Source organism: Myxine glutinosa, chromosome 1, assembly GCF_964187855.1.
Source record: "Myxine glutinosa chromosome 1, kmMyxGlut1.1, whole genome shotgun sequence".
Lineage (NCBI taxonomy): Eukaryota > Metazoa > Chordata > Myxini > Myxiniformes > Myxinidae > Myxine > Myxine glutinosa.
The window spans coordinates 188,928,271-188,939,389 of record NC_136261.1 but is presented as its reverse complement, the minus strand read 5'-3'; positions in this window follow the sequence as shown (position 1 = coordinate 188,939,389).

Here is an 11,119-nt window from a genome sequence, read left to right as displayed (position 1 = left end):
AACCTTTCAAACTATAACAACCACGCCTGCAGAAAGCCAAGCAGCAGCCGGTTGGACTAAGCCCCGCATATTTTATCGGGGGAGGGGAGGGAGGGTGGAGAAAGAGCCGTCAGACCACGCCCCGAGGGACGTGATTGGACCGTGGACATAGGCAGAGCATGAGGTGATTTTAAAGGAGCTTCGCGATTGGCTCTCAGGAGTGAAGAAGAAGCACGCAATCTTTTTGCTGAACAAGACGCTCGCCATTTTTGTTCTGTTGGCGTCATGAAGTTTGTGGGCTGTGGAGGAGAGCGATCGGGGAGAGAGTTGACTGCAGATCTTTTCTTTGGTGGGCTGGAGGCCACGCTGAACATCCCTAAGTGGTGGAGGAACCTAAAAGGAAAACGTCTTGACTTCTCACCTCAGGTTCGTGGCTCCGTTGAGCATGGCGCTGTCGCCATCTTGTGCCAGGTTCCCGGCGGAAGGACATCAAACTCTGAGCCTCGTCCCCAGCTGCCAACCTCGCAGAAGGACCAATTTCGGACACAGAGCTTAGTGCCGGCACTGAAAAGGACGTTTTATTTTATTTTACCTTTCCCCCAGTGTGTTTTTGTGACTGAGTGGAGACGTCTCAAAACTTAGAAATTAGTTTACCTCAACCTTGATTTCGTCCTGATTTATTTTCAATAAATTAATTCTTTGATTGTTGAATTTGTTGTGGTGTTTACCTGAACGAAAAGACGGATTTATTGCGAAACCACAAAACATGCAAACGCCTCGCAGCCTTCCATCTCACGCGATGACGCGAGCAATAACTTCCATAATTGAGTGCTGCCTCAGGAGTTAAAGCAGTTCGGTTATTCGTCGAAGGCTGATTTTAATCACCACGGACATGACAATACTTTCTGAAGTCACAGCAGTTTAGGAGGTTTATTACCTCGAACCTATGTTGCCCCATCCTCCATCATTACCGATGGTTGATGGAGGTTATGTTTTCACCCCTGGCTGTTTGTTACTTGTGAAAATCGAAGATTTTTCAAGTACATATATTAGTTGGGCTTCTGCATTATTCTGTCTGTTTGTCTGTCTGTATGTCATCGCCAACAGGTCACAATTTTCAACCGATCTTCAAGAAACTTCACCAAATAGTAGAGTTGGTCATAAGCAAGAAGCCTATTGTTTTTGGGGTCAAAAGGTCCATAGGGCAACATAGGCCAAATGTCACTAACTTTGTCAAATTTCTAAAATCCTCAATTTTAATCCGATTAACTTGAAATTTGAAGAGTATTCGCATATCTAGTCAAGGAATTCAACCCCCAACTATTTTTGAGGTCAACATTAGCCAAAAGGTCAACATAGGCCATATTTCTAAAATCCTCAATTTTCATCAGATTAACTTGAAATTTGAAGAGGATTTACATATCTGGTCAATAAATTCAACCACCAAGTATTTTTGAGGTCAACATAGGCCAAAAGGTCAACATAGGCCAAATTTCTAAAATCCTCAATTTTCATCTGATTGACTTGAAGAAATTTTAAGAGGATTTGCATACCAGGTCACTGAATTCAACAACCAATTATATTTTGGAGGTCATCATAGGCCAACACCTTATTTTAGGGATTCGCAAGGATCGTGCTATGCACGACATATTTCTTGTTTGTTTGTCAATTTGTCTGTGAGCAAGATATCTCAAAAGGTTGTGGACGGATTCAAACTAAATTTGGCAGTGAAGTTGGGGCTTCGATGCAGACAATGGGGCGGGGGAGACAATATCTTTCTCAATATGTGTTCAACACGCTTTATCTATACATATAAAAGAAAGTTTTTGTTTGTTTGTTTGTTTGTTTGTTTGTTTGTTTGTTTGTCTGCACATGCTAATCTCCTGAACGGTGAAAGATAGGAGGAAACCTCTAAAACCAACAATTTCGGGACGGGCCCCGGGAAGGTTATAGGCTAGGTGGCGAGGCCGGTCGAGGCCACCTCGGCTGGGCTGGGCCCATTTCGCAATTGAAAGCTGAGCTGAATTATAGTAGTCAAACTTCTACGGCCGCGAGTGAAAGCTGAATTATCGTCGTAAATTCATTCAAAAAGAACCAAAAATGTCGGAACGGGCCCCGGGAAGGTTATAGGCTAGGTGGTGAGGCCGGTCGAGGTCGCCTCGGCTGGGCTGGGCCCATTTGGCAATTAAAAGCTGAGCTGAATTATCGTAGTCAATCTTCTATGGCCGTGAGTAAAAACTGAATTATAGTAGTAAATTCATTCAAAAAGAACCCGGGCAACGCCGGGTGCATTCGGCTAGTCATCTATATTCTATATTAATATATAAAAGAAAGTTTTTGTTTGTTTGTTTGTCTGCACGCGCTAATCTCCTGAACGGTGAGAGATAGGAGGAAACCTCTGAAACAAAAAATGTCGGGACAGGCCCCGGGAAGGTTATAGGCTAGGTGGCGAGGCCGGTCGAGGCCGCCTCGGCCAGGCTGGGCCCATTTTGCAATTAAAAGCTGAGCTGAATTATAGTAGTCAATCTTTAAAGGCCACGAGTAAAAGCTGAATTATAGTAGTAAATTCATTCAAAAAGAACTAAAAATGTCGGGACGGGCCCCAGGAAGGTTATAGGCTAGGTGGCGTGGCCGGTCGAGGCCCACCTCGGCCGGGCTGGGCCCATTTCGCAATTAAAAGCTGAGCTGAATTATCGTCGTCAATCTTGTGTGATGTGCGATGTTAGGGTTTGGCCAGAATGGCACGTAATAGAAATGGGAGAGAGAGGTTGGCAAAATGGCCAGAATGGATTGGGAGCTATTCTTATTTAATTGATGCAACGCAGATTCAACTATTGGGAACACAGCCTTAACTAGACACATAATAAGGAAATAACTGAGATTTCTAAGGTGACCTACGTGTTGCTGTTGCCTATCTATGGGTGCTACCTTTGACCTTTTAATGATGAGAATTATTTACAAGTATTTACACAAGTGAGGGTTCTAAAACCGCAACAATATATATATATATATATATATATATATATATATATATATATATATACTAGCTTGGCTCGACGATACTGAGGAGCGGGCTTATTTTAGCTGAGGCTAATGACTGTACCTGAGTTGCTGTGTTGTCATGATTTTCACCAATCATAATACAAACAATTACTTGGCACAAATGTATTTGTTGTGTTTGTGATATTACATTTTTATAGGCAATTTAGGTTGAAGATTCAGGTTGAATGTTTTTTTTTCAAGAAAGAACCCCTCAGCACATACATAGGGGAGGGGTAGGTGCAGACTGGAAGTTTGGGACGATTACACCTCACCACCACGTAATTCAAAACACCTCACCACCAAGTAATTCAAAACACTGCACCACCAAGTAATTCAAAACACCTCACCACCACGTAATTCAAAATACCTCACCTCCAAGTAATTCAAAACACCTCACCACCATAAAACACATAATAAAAACACCTCACCACCACGAAATTAAAAACACCTCACCACCACGAAATTGAAAACACCTCACAGCCATCAAGCACGTAATAAAAACACCTCACAGCCATAAAACACGTAATAAAAACACCTCACAGCCATAAAACACGTAATAAAAACACCTCACAGCCATAAAACACGTAATAAAAACACCTCACAGCCATAAAACACGTAATAAAAACACCTCACCACCACGAAAATAAAAACACCTCACAGCCATGAAACACGGAATGAAAACACCTCACAGCCATAAAACACGGAATAAAAACACCTCACAGCCATAAAACACGTAATAAAAACACCTCACAGCCATAAAACACGTAATAAAAACACCTCACAGCAACAAAATTAAAAACACCTCACCACCACGTCATTTAAAAACACCTCACCACCAAGTAATTCAAAACACCTCATCACCAACTAATTCAAAACACCTCACCACCACCTAATTAAAAACGCTTCACCACCACGTAATTATAAATACCTCACCACCACGTAATTCAAAACACCTCACCACCATGTGATTTAAAAACACCTCACCACCATGTGATATTAAAACACCTCACCACCACATCATTTAAAAACACCTCACCACCACATAATTCAAAATACCTCACCACCACGTGATGATTAAAAAACCACCACAATGTTATTAAAAACACTTCACAACCACAGAAACAAAAGTTTGAGGGAGTCGTTAAGTGACAACACAGACACTGCCCAGATGTGTAGATATATAGATAAATGACTGTACCCGAGTTGCCGTTTTGTCATGGTTTAAACCAATCATAATTCAAACAATTATTTTGCACAAATGTATTTCTAATATACGTGATATCACATTTTATAAACAATTGAAGTTGAAAAAAAAAATTCCCAAAAAAATTCCAACATAAAAAAATAGAAATTGGAAATTTTTTCCAAAAAAATACCCTTAGGACATACCGACGGGAGAGATATGTGCATTCCAGAAGTTTGGTGCGATTTCACAAAAGTTTGAGAAAGTAGTTCAGTGACAACACAGGACAACACAGACACTGCACAGATATATATATATATATATATATACATACGTATATATATATATATATATATAAATATATATATATATATATATATATATATATATATTGTTACGGGTCGCGGACAAGATGTTACTTTGGGCCGAGCGGATGGTCAACCGCGACCGTTACAGGATCCCCGATTGGCCCGACTCCCCCAACGTTGACCAGATCGCACCACAGATATTCAATTTGGAAACCTCTAAAGCGACCGAAAGAGAAGGAAGAGAGAAGAAGACAGAGTACGGAGGAATAACAGGATTTATTATACACACAAGCAAAAAGAAGGAGCGATCAAAGTTATTTACAAGCGATGGATGGAAGAAGCAGTCACACAGTGAATCGTTAGCTTATACTATTCAATTTACGTAACCCCAGGACAACGATTAGGACAGACGACGTTCACACTTACACAGGTGAAATTGCAGGCAGGAATGGCGGAGGTGGGTTGCTGGAGAGGGAGGCAGGGTCAGGTCCCTGCAACCGGCAGGGCTGGAGGTAGCAGCTCCTTTTTGGCGGGAAAACCCTCGGTCGCGTCGACGCTGCTGATGCTGTGGACGTCACGCGCTGGCTCGGTCACACCTGCTCCTCTCCTTCTGGTGGAGCCGTCTCCCTCCTCTCAGCGCGTCTCTCCAAAGCTGGTGTCATCCCCAAGTACCTCTCCTTTTTGGTTTGGAGCGTCTCTCATCTCTCATCTCACAGCTCACAGCTCACAGCTCATCTCACAGCTCATCTCTCCTCTCATCTCATCTCATCCCTCATCTCTTCTCTCATCTGCCGAAGCAGTCCCTTCCAGTCGCTTTTATTACTCGGGTCGGAATCAAGCCGCCGGCTGCGAGGGCACGCCTACCGGGTCGCTCACCGCGGTGCTGGTTGGCTGTTAGGGCTGTCCGATTCCTCGTTTGATCATTACGACGTGCCACGCCTGTGAGTTGGCGGCTCCTACCCCCCTCTTCTCCGAGATTAGCACATGGGCAATGGCGGCTTGCGGGATTGAACAACACTCGCACCGCTTTTGAAAGGAACTTTGGAGAGCCGAGATGATTGGGGAAATTGAAAGGGGCCTACGCTTATTTCGTTTGATACAATGCAGAGTCAATCTAGTGGGAAACACATATTTAGCCTACATAGAATAAGGAAATAAGCTATTTAAAAAGATATATCGTGGCCTGTGTGTAAGTTTCATGGAATTAACTAGGAGGACGGGCTGCGACCATTATTTACATTACGAGGGTGTTACACACAACAAAACCATACTTTTCACATTCGTTACACTTTCTCAAAATTGTTACACTTCTCAAAACCGTTACACTTCTCAAATTCGTTACTATATATATATATATATATATATATATATATATATATATATATATATATATACAATATATATATATATATATATATATTGTTACGGACGCGGTTAAAGGATGTTATTTTACCGAGCCGTGGTATTACCGTGACCGAACAGTTATTCCCCGACTAGAACCCGATTCCACCCAAACGTTGGCCGTATCGCACCGCGGCTGCTCAATATGGAAAACTCTAAAGCGACCGAATACAAAGAGGAAGAAGACGTACAGAAGAGTAATTGGATTTATTATTTACACATATAAGCAGGAAGAAAGCAGTCACGTTTATTTACAGAAGATATTAGATACACAGTGCAACGCTAGCTTACCTACAGTCTTAATTAACCCAGGGACAGAACAAACAAGGACAGACTCACGCGGGGAATGATGATAGGACTGGCGGGAGATGGATGGCTGGCGGGATAGGGAGGTCCAACTGGTCCTGCAACCGATCGACTCGTTGGGCAGCCGCCGCCCCTTCGCGGCCCTGCTCCAAACTGCCGTCCAGGCCTCACGCTGCTGTGGCTGCAGTTTCGGTGGCTCCAGCTGCAGTAAATGCAGTTTCAGTGGCTCGAGCTGCAGTAAATGCAGTTTCAGTGGCTCGAGCTGCAGCTCAACCCTGGACTTCTTTCGGACTCAAATCAAAGCGCCTCTCTTGGACTCAACCGCTTGGACTCCCTCTCGTCTCTCTGTCAAAGCTCATCTCTTGGACTCAACTCAAAGCGCATCTCTTTTGGGAAACGCCCTGGCTGCGGGTTATATAGGCCCCGCCCCTCCACCTTCGCGAACCTCCTCGATGTTTCTCTCCACACCCTCTCCAAGTCCAACCCCTTGTTCGTGGTTGGTTGAGTGGGGCTGACTCACTCCTCCCCTCTATGACGAGGTGGGGACCCGCCTTTCTTCCCCAACCCTGCCTCGTGGCCAATGGCGGCAATTGTTGGTTGGCAATGCGAATGGCAATTGACGAAAAGGGGGAATGGAAGTTTTGGGAGTGGGAATGAAAGGAATCTATCTCTTTCACTGGTGCAATGGAGTATTTCAATTAATGGGAGACACAGCCTTACCATAAAACACATAATAAGATATAAGCTATCGAACAGGGGTATTCTATGATTAGCTGTGGTGTGGATGTGCTTTATGGACTAATTATGGGACGCCCTTTGACCTTTACACAGCTCCGGAGGTAGGAGGCGCAGAATAAACAATAATAATAATACACACAATCAAAAAAAATACAGTCCTCATATCCGCAACACTGCACCCTCCTCCTCTTAGGCACGGCCCAGGCCTACAACTTTTATTTAGTGTGACACGTAGGTGTAGTTCCCTCTACTTTTAACCTGACCCTGAGTGCGACAGTTTTTTAAACATAAATAAATGTGTCCCGCTGCTCCATTGCACCCTGCCTAACAGACTTACGCCCACAGTTAACCGAATTGCGGAATGGTCTTCAAACTACACACTGACGGTGGGGAGCATTATTTACAATGACCCTGCTTTTATTTACAAAACTAACCCAGGACCTGTAATTGTTCTTTCTGGGGGGAGACAGTCTGCTCTGCATCAATGCACCATGAAAGCACCTATAACGCACCAAAACACCCTCAAGCACCAATCGGTGCAGTCACCACAGTTCATCAGTGTTCAATGCATGTTCAATAATAAAAATAAATCAACAACCCCTAATCCTGCAGGTGATCTCTTGCTCTTCGGCTCCCTCTGCTGGTTATGATTATTGTGTTCCAGTTGTTGTCTTTCTTTGATTTTCTTACTGGCGGCCTATTTGTAATAAAAAATGCACCCAATGTGTCCGTTTTATTTTTCTTTATTTATGGCCCACAGGGCCGACTACGTGTGGTTCACCTGTGGGGCATCGGTGCCCTGTGGCCAAGGTCCGCCAGCAAGATTTCGGGCCCTCATGGCCGGTTCCAGCAGAGGGGCCATGCCCCAACCCATGGGGTCCATAAGTGGTGCTCGGCCACAGACATGTGGTCCATAATGTGGTGCATCGATGCAGACAGCTGGTTCTGAGAGTTCCGGGCGCACAATGGCCGACTCACGCACGCACGCTCCACGCACAATCACACACAACTCACCACGCCCAATGGCGCACAGGTCATTTGGGAGACAAAAGATATATAACGAATCAATTTCTCTTTTTTCAGGTTGTGCTCATCTTGGTTTAATGGTGTAGGGAAAAGTCCCACGTGGAATAGAAAAAGTCCCACGTTGATGGAAAAAGTTCCACGTGTGATGGAAAACGTCCCACGTGGAATAAAAAGTCCCACGTGAAACAAAAATAGTTCCACATGGATTAGAAATAGACCCACATGGAATAGAAAACGCTCCACATGGAATAGAAAAAGTCCTACGTGGAATCGAAAAAGTCCCATGTGGAAGAGAAATAGTCTCACGTGGAAGAGAAATAGTCTCACGTGGAAGAGAAATTGTCCCACGTGCAATAGAATAAGTTCCACATGGAATAGAAAAAGTTCCATGTGGAAGAGAAATAGTCCCAGGTGGAATAAAAAAGTCACAGGTGGGATATAAAAAGACCCATGTAGAATAGAGGAGGTTTGCTTCATAAGCTAGTTACTTCTCTCAGAGTGATAGAGAGAGGGGGGTGGGGGGGGGTGAGAATTGGGGTTTGCTTGCCTGGTTAGCCATCTACCTCACTATATATACTTCCCTGTGATGGAAGCAACTCCTGCGAAAAAAGTCACATGATGGCATGCCTGGAGTTTGCAAAAAGGAATATGACAGACTGAGATTATGAGGCCAAAGATTCTGTGGTCTGATGAGATGAAAATGGAACACTTTGGCCTGAATGCAAAGCACTGTCTGCCGGAAAATGAGCACAGCTCATCACCCATCTAACACCATCCCTACCGTAAACCATGGTGGTGGCAGCATTATGCTTTGGGGATGCTTTTCAGCACCAGGGACTGAGACTTGTAAGGATGGAGAGAATGGAGCCAAATACAGGCAAATACTTGAGGAGAACGTGCTTCAGAGTGCAAAAGACCTAAGACTGCAGTGAAGATTTACGTTCAACCAGGACAATGACCCTAAGCCTACAGCCAAAACAACACTGGAATGGCTTCAGAACAAGAATGTGAAAATCCTTGAGTGCCCTTGCCAAAGCCCAGACTTGAATCCCATTGAGAATCTGTGGAAAGACTTGAAGATGTTCACGACGCTCCCCATCCAACTTGGCGATGGTTGAGCAAAAATCTGCAAGGAAGAATGGGAGGAACTCCCCAAATCCAGATGTGAAAAGCTGATGCTGACATACCCAAGAAGACTTGAAGCTGTAATCGCTGTGAAAGGCACTTCCACTGAAGTATTGACTCAGGGGGCGAAATACTTATGTAAATTAGATATTTCTGTGTTTCATCTTTAATTATTTTGTGAAAAATTCGAAAAACATGTTATCACTTTGTCATTATTTGTCTATGATGATGATGATGATGACTTTTTACGCCGTGACGATGCAGAGGGCTGCCGAAGCAGTTTCGTTGGATATTGGCCAAAATCCTTGATGGGTTGCCACTCCGATGCAGATACCAGGATTTGCTCATTCATCCAGCAAGCTAGTACTCAATTTTCCGACCTCGGAAGGATGACAAGCTGAGTCAACCCCCCTGGTGTTAATTCAACAATTGACCAGGATTCAAACTCAGGATCCTAGGATCCCAAGCCAGCACCCTAACCGTTAAGACAACACGAGGCTCATCATTTGTCTATAACGGTGACAAAAAAAAAATCTCAATCTAACCCATTTTAAATTCAGGCTGTAACACAACAAAATATGAATAAGTCAAGGGGGTGTGAATACTTTCTGAAGGCACTGCACAGTGCATTCAGAAAGTATTCAGACCCCTTCCCTTTTTCACATTTTGTTATGTTGCAGCCTTATGCTGAAATCGTTTAAATTCATTTTTTCCCTCATCAATCTACACTCAATACCCCAAAATTACAAAGAGAAAACAGGATTTTAGAAAGTTTTTCAAATTTATTAAAAAGAAAAAACTGAAATATCACATTGACATAAGTATTCAGACCCTTAACTCAGTACTTAGTTGAAGCACCTTTGGCAGCGATTACAGCCTCGAGTCTTCTTGGGTATGACGCTACAAGCTTTGCACACCTGGATTTCGGGATTTTCTGCCATTCTTCTCTGCAGATCCTCTCAAGCTCTGTCAGGTTGGATGGGGACCGTTGATGGACAGCCATTTTCAGGTGTCTCCAGAGATGTTCGATTGGGTTCAAGTCAGGGCTCAGGCTGGGCCACTCCAGGACCTTCACAGAGTTGTTCCTAAGCCACTCCTGCGTTGTCTTGGCTGTGTGCTTCGGGTCATTGTCCTGTTGGAAGGTGAACCTTCGGCCCAGTGTGAGGTCCTGAGCGCTCTGTTTCAGGTTTTCATCAAGGATATCTCTGTACTTTGCTCCGTTCATTGTTCCCTCAACCCTGACCAGTCCCCCATTTCCTGCTGCTGAAAAACACCCCCACAGCATGATGCTGCCACCACCATGCTTCACCGTTGGGATGGTATTGTGCAGGTGATGAGCGTTGCCTGGTTTCCTCCAGACATGTCGCTTAGAATTGAGGCCAAATAGTTCAATCTTGGTTTCATCAGACCACAGAATCTTGTTTCTCACAGTCTGAGAGTCCTTTAGGCGCTTTTTTTTGCAAACTCCAAGCGGGCTTTCATGTGTCTTTCACTGAGGAGAGACTTCCGTCTGGCCAATCTGCCATAAAGCCCAGATCGGTGGACTGTTGCAGTGATGGTTGTCCTTCTGGAAGTTTCTCCCATCTCCACACAGGATCTCTGGCGCTCAGCCAGAGTGACCATCGGGTTCTTGGTCACCTCTCTTACCAAGGCCCTTCTCTCCCGATTGCTCAGTTTGGCCGGGCGGCCAGCTCTAGGAAGAGTCCTGGTTGTTCCAAACTTCTTCCATTTAAGAACTATGGAGGCCACTTTGCTCTTGGGAACCTTCAATGCAGCAGAAATTTTTTTGTAGGTTTCCCCAGATCTGTGCCTCGACACAATCCTGTCTCTGAGCTCTGCAGGCAGTTCCTTCGACCTCCTGGCTTGGTTTTTGCTCTGATATGCATTGTCAGCTGTGAGACCTTATATAGACAGGTGTGTGCCTTTCCAAATCATGTCCAATCAATTGAATTTACCACAGGTGGACTCCAATCAAGGTGTAGAAACAATTAAAGATGATAAAGAGAAATGG